The sequence below is a fragment of the Nyctereutes procyonoides genome, unplaced genomic scaffold (assembly GCF_905146905.1).
Source record: "Nyctereutes procyonoides isolate TBG_1078 unplaced genomic scaffold, NYPRO_anot_genome, whole genome shotgun sequence".
NCBI lineage: Eukaryota > Metazoa > Chordata > Mammalia > Carnivora > Canidae > Nyctereutes > Nyctereutes procyonoides.
The window spans coordinates 2,330,059-2,343,364 of record NW_026575028.1 but is presented as its reverse complement, the minus strand read 5'-3'; the positions used below and the strand labels follow the sequence as shown (position 1 = coordinate 2,343,364).

At 36.7% G+C, this 13,306-nt stretch overlaps 1 protein-coding gene across 5 annotated transcripts in view; it reads left to right on the top strand.

Moving 5' to 3' along the window:
• The window catches only part of ADIPOR2 (adiponectin receptor 2), an 87,666-nt gene that overhangs the window by 20,273 nt on the left and 54,087 nt on the right, over nucleotides 1-13,306 (top strand). For 2 of the 5 annotated variants that reach the window (XM_055315479.1, XM_055315478.1), the window contains exon 2: nucleotides 3,832-3,952. The exons of 2 other annotated variants lie outside the window; for them this stretch is intronic. The gene's annotated coding sequence lies outside the window, so the exon portion shown is untranslated. The remainder of the gene's footprint in view (nucleotides 1-3,831; nucleotides 3,953-13,306) is intronic. One more of the 5 variants, XM_055315481.1, reaches the window with a different exon arrangement.

The window sequence follows — 13,306 nt, the reverse complement described above, 5'->3', positions numbered from 1 at the left end:
TGTATCTTCCTGATTTTGTTGAGTTGTTTATCTGTGCTCTCGTGTAGCTCACTGAGCTTCCTTAAAAAGTTTGTTTATGCTGAAAGGTGCCCGTTTATTTTTTCCCAGGGCAGTGACCTGATGTTTTCAAGATTATATGTACCTTCTTTCAATCCAGGAGTGTTGAGCCAGCCATCTGTGATTGCTTGTCTATGTTTTGCAGTGCCTTGTGTGAGCTGGTTTCATTGAGAAGGAGCATAGTGGAGTGCTAGGGACACTAGTTGGGGTTGTCATCAGGCCCCACTAGATGGGGCCTAGTTGGGGTTGTCATCAGATAATGTGTCTTCTGAGGATTGTGGGTAGGCCTCTTGCTGGAACCTGGGAGTAGTCAGTAAAATCATCCGCCCTTTGTTGAATTCTGTGCCCTGATTGTTGTGCATCCTTTTCTTTTTCCCTGCTTTCCTGATGCTCTCAGTGTTCTGGTGGAGTGAGAATGAAGAGACCCCTGAGCAGCATCCCATAGAGCTGGGGAGGTGGGTGCACATTCTATTCTCAGTTTCCCCTGTGGGAGAAATCATAGGCGGTTCTTTCTTGGCACTGATGTATGCTGCTGTAGGGAAAGTGTGAGATGAGTGAACTTGTAACTGTTCTTTATTTAGTGCACCTATTCAGAGTTTTTGCTCCAAAGAGCTGATGGTACTTCTCTGCTGACCCCAGGGTTTTCACAAAGGTACTCTAGTCCATGGGCAGTTGTCAAAATTGTTGTTTGTATGAGAAATGAGTGCTGAAAACTCCCTATTCCTTCATGTTGGTGTCACTCTTTGTAGATTTCTTTTAATGCAACATTTATATTTACGAGATTTTTCATGATGTATGCATGACTTTAGCTGGTCATGTTAACTCAGATAACAAACAATAATATTGGGAATATTTAGAATGGTTTATTTATTTATTTATTTATTTATTTATTTATTTATTTATTTATAAAAAAAGATTTTATTTATTCATGAGAATACACAGGAGAGAAAGGGAGGCAAAGACACAGGGAGAGGGAGAAGCAGGCTCCATGCAGGGAGCCGGGCGTGGGACCCGATCCTGGGTCTCCAGGATCACGCCCTGGGCTGAAGGCGGCGCTAAACTGCTAAGCCACCCGGGCTGCCCTAGAATGATTTTAGATTGGACTTTATATTGAATTTTCAAGAAATTGATGTATGAATTCCTAGCTATAAAAAAGCAGCTTTAAAGTGGGGTTGAGACAAATGTCTAGCTTTTGAAAAATGTGATGGATTCAGACATTTATTTTCAGTGTTGGTTTTCATCATAACTATATAGTACCTTGTTATCAATAAAGTTGTCGTGGTCTGATGGATGGTTTTGTGGTAATTATAAGAGATGAGTAAAAAATGTAGAGCTCATTTCTTCTAAGGTCTTAAAAATCTGAGGCATATGTCCCTGTTGTTCACAATGGCCTTTAGTTCTTCACTTTCCATTGAAAAATGATTTCAAAAAAAAAAAAAAGTGATTCCCTAAGTAAGCAGACTGAACTTAGCTGACAATTGTATGAATTCCTCACATCATTCTCCTGCCCCTCAATATGTGGTATAATAATTGAAAGCTGCCACTTAACTGTTTTTTTATTGTAAAATTAAGGACAATTAAAAACATCCCAGATGGGCAATTTATGCCCGGTTTTATGTAGGTAAAAATGCGAATTAATGGATTCTTTTTTTCTTGGGGACTGGGCAGCTATTACAGACATTGCTAGAATTGTATTTCATGGTGATTTATTCCTAGAAAGAACACATGAAAATAACTAATTTTAAAGGGAAAAATCACTGATAATTCACTATTCAGATGGTTTTAGCTTTTTGTATCTTTTTCAATTTGTGAAAGTTTATTCTAAAAAAATTCATACTTTGTTTTTTTTTTCTAAGCAATTTTAAGGTTTTAGAAAAATCGAGCAGAAAGTACAGAGTTCCCATATACCTTCTCATTCCCTCCAGTTTCTTCTAGTACTAATATCTTTCATTAGTATAGTATATTATGGTTGATGAATGCCAATATTGATGTTATTACTAACTAAATTTCATAGTGTACAATAGGGTTTATTCTTTGTGTGGGTTGTGACAAACGTATAATTATATGTATTCACCATTACAGTATCAGACAGAATAGTTTCACTGCCCTAAAAATATTCTGTGTTTCACCTATTCATTTCTCTCCCCTGAACTCCCCTGTTAGTCACTAATCTTTTTATTGTCTAATTTTGCCTTTTCTAGAGTGTCATATAGTTGAAATCATACATTACGTAGCTTTTCAGATTGGCATCTCTCCATTAGCAATATTCATAGAAGTTTGGTCTATGTAAGTTTCTTTGCATGGTTTGATAGCTTGTTTCTTTTTATTACTGAATAAGTCTTTGTTATGTCCATATAACACAGTTTATTCACCTATCAGTATCTTAACGTGCTTTCAACTTTTGACAGTTGTGAATAAAGCTACTATAAACATTTACGCAACTTTTTGTGTGGACCTAAGTTTTCACCTCATTTAGGCAAATTGCCTTTTAACTTTTATAGTTAGGCACACACTTTTTTATATAGCTTAAAACTTATTTCATCTAATTGCAATGAGCATTTTGTCTTGCTCTTTACTTTTAAGATACCATAAACAAATCATTTGTACATTTTCTAAATGTACTTAATATTCTAAAGAAAAAAACACACTTTGTCATTCTTATTGCTTCTTTTCTTCCCCCCTAAAATAAAATGCTTTTGTACATATAGATTTCCCTCTTTTATATTGCTTTAATATAAATTTCAAGGGAAATTCCAAAGAGTAGGAGTAGGTCAAGGAGTCAAGGCCATTTTTTTAGATAATTCTTTACTAAGGATTTCGGATCCTCTTCTATGTACATTGGAGATTTACTACAGTTTATGTTGCTATCCAGACAAGAGTAATACCAGTTATATGTGTGATTCTAAAGTCCAACTTTTTTTTGTTTTTAAGGTTTTCAGTGTTTTCCTTTAAGAAAGTGGTGGTATTGTGTTTTTTTGTTGTTCAGAAATTAATGTTTGTCATCTGGATCTCCTGTTCTTGATTACTTGAGAACTTTATGTAGTAGTTTATTGAAAGTTTTAGATGTATAGCTTTACTACATACCTAACTTTCTCTTATTATAATATAGTCTAAATGTGCATTTAGTATAGTTAAATAAGATTCTTTCTCAAATACTTCTTTTTATAGGTGGGGAAACAGGCTTTCCTTGACACAGCATACTCTTGGATATAGCTTTGAGTAATATTTGAACTCTTGAGACTTGCATTAACTTCTTTTTTTGCAAGTTAAATATCAATAGAATTACTAGATCAAAATTTTTTCCTCTTTTTATAGGTTATTAAATTGGACTTTTTAAAGGTACATTTCAAATATAGGAATTTAAAGTTAGGAAAATATATTTCCAGTTAAGCCATGTGCCTTATTTTTGGTACAAAAATTTGATCAGAGCTTCTGTGCATATTTTTGGCCTATTTTCACTTCTACTTAGGGCATCATGGCTGAGTGGAGAAAGTCTGAAGGATGTGAGTTTGAATTCTTTTCCACTTGCCATATGTGAGACTTGGGAGTTACCTGCTCAACCTGTTTGAGCTTCAGGATCCTTAGCTGTAGAAGGGAAGCATTATCCCCACCCATTCCATATTCTTACTTAGAATTTAAGATATGGTCAGTGTCTTTAATTAGATTTGTCAAATGTCAGATTCACTTTTTTTGATAATTTTGTTTTCTATTCAGAAGTGGAAATAAATGTAAGAATATTATCAATACTTGATTATTTATTTATTTATTTGACAGAGAGTGTGAGCGAGCACAAGCAGGTGGAGCTGCAGAAGAAGAGGGAGACTCCTTACTGAGCAGGGAGCCTGACTTTGCCTTGATCCCAGCACCGTGGGATTATGACCTGACTGGAAGGCAGGTGCTTAATTGAGCCACTCTGGTCCCCCTCAATACTTGATTTCAATACTTGATTCCCTTATGGTCACACTTTAATAAGTTTTATTATTTTGTTTTATTTATAAATTGGATTTAATTTTTCATGTTGAACCAGAAAAAGCTCTAATTCTGTCATTTCTTGTTTTAGAGAAAACCAAAACAACTTTTTTTCCCCTCCTCCCCAAGGAGTTTGTATTTTTATCCCCTTCTTATTTTTTCCCTTAAAAAGTGTTTGGTGAAATTCTAGGGCCTAAAAGAATAAAATACCGAATAAGTAATTAAGTGAGTTCTGCAGCCTGCAATAATTATCTTATCTCATCTCAAATTGGTAGTTAGGCTGGTCTCTCCTGTCTTCCCAGGTGATGACCTTTTGTGGGTGGATGAACTCTGTCCCTCAAAACTATCTGGTAGCTTCATAAGCATTTTTATTAACGGAGTGGGTACAGTTAAGAGACAGATTTTCTTCTCTGTTGAATGGTGAAGCCATTTTCATGGATGATTTTCTCTATTTTGATCTGAGGCTAAATTTTTATATTCATATTCCCTTGAAGAACATAGGAATGTTCTTAAAAATGCAAATTAATAGTTGTATTAATTAATAACAAAAAGTCCATTTCTGTTAAGTATATTTGGAAGCAGAGCGCTTTTTTTTTTTTAAGATTTTATTTATTTATTCATGAGAGAGAGAGAGAGAGAGAGAGAGAGAGAGGAGCAGAGACACAGGCAGAGGTAGAAGCAGGCTCCATGCAGGGAGCCCGATGCGAGACTTGATCCTGGGTCTCCAGGATCAGGCCCTGGGCTGAAGGCGGTGCTAAACCGCTGAGCCACCCGGGCTGCCCAGATCACTTGTTTTTAAAGAATAAGTTTTTGAGCGACGTACTCTTTAGTGCAAGATTTCTTTTTATTTTTATTTCTTTTTTATTTTTTTAATTTTTAAAAAAAGATTTTATTTATTTATTCATGAGAGACACAGGGAGAGGCAGAGACACAGGCAGAGGGAGAACCAGGCTCCTTGCAGGGAGCCTGACGCGGGACCTGATCCCAGACCCTGGGACCACGACCCGAGCCGAAGGCAGATGCTCAACCACTGAGCCACCCAGGTGTCCCAAGATTTCTTTTTAAATTTTCTACTGCAGGGCAGCCTGGGTGCTCAGCGGTTTAGCGCCACCTTCAGGCCAGGGCCTGATCCTGGAGACCCGGGATTGAGTCCCACGTCGGGCTCCCTGCACGGAGCCTTCTTCTCCCTCTGCCTGTGTCTCTGCCCTCCCTGTATGGAGCCTGCTTCTCCCTCTGCCTGTGTCTCTGCCTGTGTTTCTGCCTCTCTCTCTGTGTCTCTCATGAATTAATAAATAAAATCTTAAATTAAAAAAAAAACTATTCTTAAAAAAATATAAATTTTCTACTGCAATAAAAATTTTTTTTTCTTGAGAACTTAGCAGAGACGCTTTTTTTTGGAGGGGGCAGTAATAGAACTGAAAGGAAAATCTTAAGTTAGAGAATAATAAAACGTGAATTCCTTTAGAAGGAATTTGAAAATTTACGGTGTGCCAGGAAGTGTACTTAGCTGTGGATTTAAAAGATGATTAAAGTACTGCTCTCTGGTCTACTTTTGCTTGTATTCTAGTGGGAACAATAGGTAAGTAAGGAAACAGTGAGTTGGACCATTTGAAATTATAAAACACAGAGGTAATCACCCTATTTTGAGATGCTTCCTGGAGGAGATGGGAATACCTGACTGGAGTTCTGAAAAAGGAGAGACTTAAAAATGAGAGTAGAGGTGGTTGTATATCCAGTGCAACATGGAGGACACCTAGAGAGAAGAGGGAGCTGAGTGCATTGGGTACTCTAGAATTTAGTATGCCTGAAGCGGCTTTCTGGTAAGAAGATTGGATGTCTTTTGTGCTGCACTGAGAGTTTTTATTTATAATACAAGCTGTGAGCAGTCGTTTAAAGATTTTTTTTTCTTTTTTTATAAATTAATTTTTATTGGTGTTCAATTTACCAACATACAGAATAACACCCAGTGCTCATCCCGTCAAGTGTCCCCCTCCGTGCCCGTCACCCATTCACCCCCACCCCCGCCCTCCTCCCCTTCCACCACCCCTAGTTCATTTCCCAGAGTTAGAAGTCTTTACGTTTAAAGATTTTAAGTGGGGGTGACACATTACCTTATTTTAATTTGAATAAATTAAATGGCTTAAAAATTACAAATATAAAAATGTAGATTTGTCTCCACGTGGTGAAAGATGAAAATTTGAAGAACCCAAATCACACTCCACTAATTTCATTTTTCATTGGCCGTTGGGCTTTTAGCTCAGGTTTTAACAATTTTTTTGGTCTCAGGGCTCCTTTATACTCTTAAAAAAGAAAGGAATTTTTAGGCATGTTTCAGGTCTGACTCAGTTGGCAAACTTAATTCTTACCTCCAGGTTGAAATTTTTCTTTTGAAGAAATAACTTTATGTTTAACTTTTTAAAAAGAAGGTAATTTAAGCCATTCTTTTCTGATATCCCAACAGCCATTTTCTCAGTGGTGAGGATTTTTCTAAATGCGTTTTCTGTTTTCCATTTACCTAAGCTTGAAAAGGGGCAAAAATTATTTTTTCTTTAAAGATTTATTTATTCGAGAGAGAGAGAGAGACACAGAGACAGAGACATAGGCATAGGGAGAAGCAGGCACAGGGAGCCTGATGCGGGACTCAATCCTGGATTTCAGGATCATTCCCTGAGCAGAAGTCAGATGTTCAACTTCTGAGCCACCCAGGCATCCCCCGAAAAATAATTTTTTTTAAGAGTTAAAAAATAAAGGTTGTTGTTGTTGAATGCAAAGAAAGAAGGCACCTGGAAACAGAATTGTGACCTCGAGTGGTTTTATAAATTTTGTTATGTGTCACTTCCATTTTTTTTTAAAGATTTTATTTATTCATTCTTTAGAGAGAGAGAGAGAGAGAGAGGCAGAGAGGCAGAGACACAGGCAGAGGGAGAAGCAGGCTCCATGCAGGGAGCCTGATGTGGGACTCGATCCCGGGTCTCCAGGATCAGACCCTGGGCCAAAGGCGGCACTAAACCGCTGAGCCACCCAGGCTGCCCTCACTTGTTCCATTTTAAAAATCTTTATTAAACCAGAATCTAATGGTCTTGTATTTTTCTGTATCTTATTTCTGGTGCTTACTAATTGCTGTCAAATAGTGGGACATGTCATTTGATCTGTCAATTTATATAATTTTTAAAAATTTCTTCATGGTATGAGAAGAAATATAATTTATGGAAGAATGATATTTTAGGTTTAGTAAAGACAGCTCTTCAGGATAGAATAAACCCAATTTGTGATACCTTTTTGTTCTGCTATTTGCATAGTTTTGTAGACTTTAGAGATAGATGAATATACTTGCAGTCTAGGTATTGGGTTGCTATGTTAATCATTGTTCTGGAGATTTTCTAATCTGCAAAATGAGAGTGATAAAATAAATTTACAGTTTTAGGGTGGGGTTGGTGAAATGTAGCTTTCGCCTTTTTTTTTTTTTTAATGGCTCATGAGCTAAGAGTGGTTTTTACATTTTTAAATAGTTTTAAAAAGTTGTTTTATGACATATGAATGTAAATTATATGACCCGTAAGTTTCAGTGTCCATAAATAAAACTTCATCGGTATACACCCACACCCATTCGCTTATGTACTATCTAAGGCCAGTTTTTCACTACAGTAGCAGAATTAAGTAGCTGTGGTAGATGCCTTTTATGGTCTACAAAGTCTAAAATGTTTACTGTCTGGACTTTTACAGAAAAAGTTTGTTGATCCTGCCTGAGTGTCTTGAATGCTGACTAGTTATTAGCTAAGTCATATATGCTTTTGAAACGGTTTCCACAAATTACTTATTAAATGGTTAAAAATTAAATGGTAAAGGAGTATATAAAGGGCCATGATGATGTCTGCGACTACAGATAAACATTGAGATGTAATTAATTTTCATTTACTTCTGAAGAAAAGTGCTACTTTTGAAAGGCAAATAAATGTATTTGTTTGCTAGGACTTCCATAGAATATCACAGACTGGGTGGTTTAAACAATAGACATTTCCCCCCCATAATTGTGGAGGCTAGAGGCCTAACATCAAGGTGCTGGCAGTTTTGGTTTCTCCTGAGGTCTCTCTTCTTGGCTTGCAGGCAGTTGCCTTCTTGCTGTGTCCTCAAATGGCCTTTTTTCTATGCATGTGCATCTCTTTTTATAAGAGGTGTTCTCTTTTTATAAGAATACCAGTTCTAGTGCATAAGAGCCCACTGTTAAAAATTTAATAGCCCTATCATCATATATAATCACATTCTAAAGTACTTGGGGCTAGGGTTATACCATGAATTTGGGGGGACAGAATTCAGTCCATAACATCAAAGGAGTTCTTTCTTTTTTTAAAAGATTTTTTTAAAAGATTTTATTTATTTATTCATAGAGATACAGAGAGAGAGAGAGAGAGAGGCAGAGACACAGGCAGAGGGAGAAGCAGGCTCCATGCAGAGAGAGCCTGACGTGGGACTCGATCCAGGGTCTCCAGATCATGCTGTGGGCTGCAGGCGGCGGTAAACCGCTGCGCCACCGGGGCTGCCCTTTTTTAAAGATTTTATTTATTTATTTGAGAGAGCATACGGCATGATGGGGTAAGGGCAGATGGAGAGAGAGGGAAGCATACTTCTGCTTTAAAGATTCATCATGCAGGGAGCCTGATTCGTGGCTCAATCCCAGGACCCTGAGATCATGGCCTGAACTGAAGACAGACAGTTAACCAACTGAGCCACTCGGCCACCCCAGTACTGAGGAATTTCTAATTGAAAGCTTCATTTAATCATTAGGTAAGTTTTGAGGCTGTACTATGTGACAGCCTATGTACTGTGGTAAACAGGACAGACAAAATTTGACACTTTAGGAACTGATGGTTTAGTGAGGGAGGATAGATAATAGAAACAAGTAATATGATTTCACAGAGTGGGAAGTGCTATGAAGGAAATTAAACAGCTATCAGTAACTGGTATGGAGGTTGGGGTAATGCCTTGTTAGGTAAGGATAGTCTTGTGAATGTATTTGGAAAAGGTGACGTTAGGGCCCAGATCTTTTTCCAGGTCTTCATGATGATCAGGATTTGTATAGACAAGGATCAGAAGAATAACTGAACAGGTTAGGGAACTTTATGAGTTAAGTTGGAAAGATTGTTGGCCCAATCATGAAAGGCCTGTGGAGATTATGGAAAAGATGTTGGTTTTCTTTTGCATGAGGAATAAAATGTACTACTGGATGAATTTTAGTGGAGTAATTGGTATGATTTTTCTGTTTGAAAGAACACTTTGGCCACTGTACAGACTGCAGGTTTGAGAATAGAGACAGGGAGACCCATTATTAGGGGATTATCAAAAGTATTCTTGGTCAGAGATATTTATAACCTGGCCTAAGAAGTGATAGAGAAAAGGGAAAGAAATGGAAAGAATTTGAGAGGTATATCTCTAATATCTAATAGCATTTGCTAATGGATTGGATATAGGGATTTGGGATAAGGGAGGAGTATCTTTAGCAATAATGTTGTATAATACTGTCCACTAAGGCAAATAACTCTGTATTAGTAGCAAATTGATTGCTATGTCAGCAAGTTGGAGAATATAACTTGGAAAGATAAAGCTTTAAATTGTTAAGTAGCAAAACTAAGGCAAATAAACAGTGGTTTGGTTTAATTCAGTGTCCAACTGACAGGCTTATAACTATTAGAAAACAAGTAGAGAATTCACAGTTTGCCAGAAAGTGTGCCTTTGGGACAAATAACCTGCCTGGAACTAAAAAGCCTTAGAGACTCTTATAATAAATGTCAAGTTTGATGGGATGACTATGAATGCTTTGTCTTCTATGCTATAGTGATTTTCTTTAGAGCTAGAGCTCTTTATTCTAAGGTAATGTTTTTAAAGTGTAGCAGCCCTTAGGTGAAAGGTATGATATATAACATAATGAGAGGTAAAGATGACTTTATTTTTGGGAATTTAAACATTCTCTACCAAGAATTTGAACTCAGTGGGGGGTCAGAGTTGTGAGATCTGGATCTGGTTTTTGCTACATATTTCTGTGGCTAGCTCTCCACCTCTGAGGCTCAGGTCCTCCATTTAAGACAGGCATCTATTAGGAGAAAGTGTTCAGAGACACAGTAGTTCAGGGTTGAATGGAATGTACAAAAACTAAGGTTAATATAATAGCAACCTTCTCTATTTTAAGATCACTAAGTTTTGTTTTCCTTTTTTTTTTTTTAAATTTTTTTTTAATTTTTATTTATTTATGATAGTCACAGAGAGAAAGAGAGGCAGAGACATAGGCAGAGGGAGAAGCAGGCTCCATGCACCGGGAGCCCGATGTGGGATTCGATCCCGGGTCTCCAGGATCGCACCCTGGGCCAAAGGCAGGCGCCAAACCGCTGCGCCACCCAGGGATCCCCAAGTTTTGTTTTCTTTTTTTTTTTTTAAATCTTTTTTTTTTTTAATTTATTTATGATAGTCACAGAGAGAGAGAGAGAGAGAGAGAGGCAGAGACACAGGCAGAGGGAGAAGCAGGCTCCATGCGCCGGGAGCCCGACGTGGGATTCGATCCCGGATCTCCAGGATCACGCCCTGGGCCAAAGGCAGGCGCCAAACCGCTGCGCCACCCAGGGATCCCTAAGTTTTGTTTTCCTTTTGAGGAGTTGGGAATTAAAGAGTTCAATAGTGTTATTACTTTCTTATTTTGGGAGGTTATAGCAATTCTAAAGACATTTGTCAAGTACAGCTCTTTGAGAATTATTTTTTTAAAAATTGCTTGTGGAAAGATGGTCCACAATTTGTCAAGTGGTATTGGCAAGCAGTAGCTCATATTCTATGAGGCATGTAACTCAGATATCTATATACTGTTATTGATATGAGTTATGTTGAATTGTTAAAATTAAAGATCATTTTTGGTGATTTCTATCTGTGTAAAGGTCTGGCTTGAGAGATAAATAGGCTATACTATCTACAATAATTATATATAATAATTTAACTCCTTTACTACATTAAAAAATGTGACTTTTTGAAGTTGTCATTTAATGATCAGTCTTTTATTTTTTTTCAGATTGTCATTGGGTATGTATGAGAAATGAGACCACTAGTTATGTTTTTAAAATTAATTTTAGGAGGTTATAGGACACTATATTAAAATGCAGAAAGGAGGGCAGCCTGGGTGGCTCAGTGGTTTAGTGCCACCTTCAGCCTGGGGTGTGATCCTGGAGACCTGGGATCGAGTCCCATGTCAGGCTCCCTGCATGGAGCCCACTTCTCCCTCTGCCTGTGTCTCTGCCTCTCTGTGTCTCTCATGAATAAATAAAATCTTTAAAAAAAAATAAAATGCAGAAAGGAATGCCTAATTTCCCGTTATGTTCCAGATTCTTGGAAATTTTTAAAAAGTGCTTATACCTCATGATTTTGGTAATAAAAACACCACATTCAGTGTTTGGGATTTTCATTACTTGTTATTCTTTAGAACTATTAAATTTATCTTGGAATAGATACATAAAGTACAAAGTACTGATCTTAGAGGAAAAGTTTTCAGTCTTTCACTATTGAGTATGATGTTTGTGTTTTTTTCATGTATGACTTCCAAGATGATTTCCTTCTTCTATTTACTGAGTGTTTTTTTTTATCATGAGAGGATGTTGAATTTCTGACACTAGTTATGATGCACATGCTTTTTTTCCCCTTAATTTTGTTGATGTAGTATATTATATTGATCAGTTTTCTGTGTTGAACTATTCTTGCATTCCAGGAATAAATTAAATTGTCATGTGTATAATCTTAATATACTGCTGAATTTTTTGGTAGTATTTTGTTGTGGATTTTTGTGTCAGTGTTCACAAGGGAGATTGGTCTGTAGTATTTTTGTAATATTTTTCTCTGGCTTTTAATTCCATCAGTTTTGCTTCATATATTTTGATGGTTTGTTATTAGGTGCCTAAATGTTTACTTGTATCTTCTTTTCTGAAACTTTCATTAGTATATAATGTCCTTTTTTTTTCTCTTAAAATCTTTTTTTGATGTAAAGTCTGTTCTAATATCAGTACAGCTATTCTGTGCTCTTTTGGTTACTATTTACATGGAATATCTTTTTCCATCCTTTCACTTTCAGCCTGTTTTATTTTCTATATGCCCTATAGCTTTTTTGTCCCTTCCTGCATTCCTGCTTGTATTTCTTGATTAAAAAAACATGCAGTGTTTTGCAGTGCATTAAGTTTCTTAATGTTCTTTTTCGTATATTTTATAGCTTTTGTGTGTGTTTGTGTGTGTGTGTGTGTGTGTGTGTGGTTTTCATGCTGTTGCCTTTAACATTCTAAAGTTCTAGTACTGTAATTTGAATTTGTAGCAGGTTAACTTCAAGAATGTGTAAAATCTCCTACAGCTCTGTTTCCATTTATTTTTATTGTTGTCACAAAATTACATATTTATGTGTTGTTTGCCCCCAAACATAAAGCAAATAATTCTTTTAAATGCATCAGTCTCCTAAATTAAGTAGAAAATAAGATTGGTGTTACAAAGTTAGAGTAGTACTAGCTGTTATACTAATAGTTGTTTTTTCCTTTAAATGTATTTAAGGAATACTAATTTCCTTTCAATGTATTAGTCTCTTGGGGCACCTGGGCAGCTCAGTCTGTTGCATGTCTGGCTCCTGATTTTGGCCAGGTTGTTGATCCTAGAGGTCCTGGGATCGAGCCCTGCATTGGGCTCTGTGCTTAATGGGGAGTCTGTTTGGGGAATCCCTCCCTCACCTCTGTCCCTCCACATATTTGTGTGTGTGTGTGTTTTCTCTCTCAAATCAATCTTAAAAAAAATAAATGTGTTAGTCTTTTAAATCACATAGAAAATGAGAGTTATGAAACACTTGTTATAGCAATAATAGCTTTTCAAATTATTTATTTATAATTTATAATTGTTTATTTCTCCGTATGGTTTCAGGGTATTGTCTAGTTCCTTTTTATTTCACCTTGTAGACGTCCCTTGAGTATTTTTTGCAGGGCAGGTCTAGTCACAAACTACAGCTTTTGTCTGTCTGTGAATGTTGATATCTCCCTTGCTTTTGAAGTATAGTTTCACTGGACGTAGGGTTCTTGGTTGACAATTTTTGGGAGGAGGTAATTAAGAGGACATAACCAATGGTTGACCTGTAAACTGAACCCTGGGCATTTGGAAGTTTCTCATGTTCTCTCCTGTCTTTACATTCTTTGTGGTTTCTGAAATATCTTTTTTTTTTTTTTTTTTTTTTTTTGGTTTCTGAAATATCTTTGAGGGTCTCTTCATTTTACTACTTTTTTTTTTC